Source organism: Microcebus murinus, chromosome 3 (assembly GCF_040939455.1).
Source record: "Microcebus murinus isolate Inina chromosome 3, M.murinus_Inina_mat1.0, whole genome shotgun sequence".
Classification (NCBI taxonomy): Eukaryota; Metazoa; Chordata; class Mammalia; order Primates; family Cheirogaleidae; genus Microcebus; species Microcebus murinus.
The window spans coordinates 63,490,481-63,492,002 of NC_134106.1; the positions used below are offsets into that span (position 1 = coordinate 63,490,481).

The window sequence follows — 1,522 nt, forward strand, 5'->3', positions numbered from 1 at the left end:
TGAAAGTTCTGGGGCAAGAACTATGCTTAACACGTGCTAGCTTCAGCACTGGATGCTCTATTGGCAGTAACAAAAAGGAGGTTGCAAGTAAATCGTGCTAGTATTTCCAAGCAGAATTCACTTGGGGAAGAGGTTGCATTTATTTGGCTTAATAAGAATTGTTATTTCTAGAACACTTAAAAGCTATTTTTTAATCTTTAGGTTATTCCACTAAAAAGCATAAATTACTATTCTGAAGTAAACTGTTTATGTTATCTGTGAGACCCAGATATTTGGTAGATCTTTGACGTGTGATGTGTCAGATAATAGGAAAATAAGTGGAGATGAAATATTGTATGTGTATGTATAGCTCTGTCTATCAATAGATGGTTTATCTAGATAGTTTATATAGCACATCTTTTCAAAAGGATTTCAAATAGATTACCAAAAATATATAAGTAGAAATGAAAAGAAAATGACTGAATCAGGGCAAAGGGAAAATGAAAATAATATGTTTTTTTTTTTTTTTTTTTTTTTACGTCAGACGGGTAATGTGCCGACGTCGTAACAAGGTTTGAGGGAGGCACATCTCACGCATGCGCGTGAAAACCCAATCATCACGCTTATGAACTACAAAAGGATCGAATATGTTTTTTTATATTGCTAAGATTACTTAGCTAAGTTAGATGCTTTATTTTTTTTTTTAATTTAGAAAACCTTGTAAATTAACCTGTGATTTTGTAGGTGTATTTAAGAAACTCACTTAAACACAAGAAATTTTTTTTTTTAAAAAACACAATGTCATGCTCGATATGAGAAATAAAGAGCCTTGTACAGGAGAGAAAGTGTGCGGGAACTTAACCAGGGGAGGGAAGGAAAGTTGGGGTCATGATCAAGAGAGAAAGAGCCCCTAAGAAGTGGCTTGGGCTCAATTGAAAGGAAAAAAAAATGAGCAGTGAGAATTCCATGTGGAGGGGTGTCCAAGTGACTTAAAAACTGAGGAGTTAAAATATCTTATTTTAAGATTATTTTCTGCTTTAAGCAGCAAAGTAGGCCTCTAGTTCATTCCTGAAGCCTAAGCAAAAGTTCAGTAAATGCCCAACACTGCATTATTGATGCTTTTCTTGAAAATGTAAGGGCAGAGGGACAGTGCCCCTGCAAAGAGTAAAGTGGGATAGGCTCAAGAGGCAAGGTGGGAAGAGAAACCAATTCTGGAGGCATGAATAGCCAGGAGAATGTAAGCCGTCACATTGCCCATCCTGGGAGCTGTCCTGAGATATCCTAAGAAAAGTGTCAAACTTCCCAATCATGCATGGAGTGATCTTGAGCCATTGAGTTGGATCTCATGAGTACAGATGAGCCAGAAGTCTGGAGTCCTTAGGCACATTTCTTTATGTCACTTATAACAGAAACAAAAATAATAATAAAAACAAAGTAGTAACATTAAATAAAAGCCCTACTCTCTTGGTTTCCCTGAAGCTTATAAAGATAATAAAGGATTGCTTTTAAAAATGTTTATTTCTTTACATACATTAGCCTAAGA

The 1,522-nt window shown here is 35.7% G+C and overlaps 1 non-coding gene across 1 annotated transcript; it reads right to left on the bottom strand.

Annotated features, from left to right (window-relative positions):
* Positions 1–517: 517 nt before the first annotated feature.
* Positions 518–621, bottom strand: LOC142870383 (small nucleolar RNA U13). Its single transcript, XR_012918788.1, has one exon. It is a non-coding gene; the product is annotated as a small nucleolar RNA U13 (small nucleolar RNA).
* Positions 622–1,522: the final 901 nt, after the last annotated feature.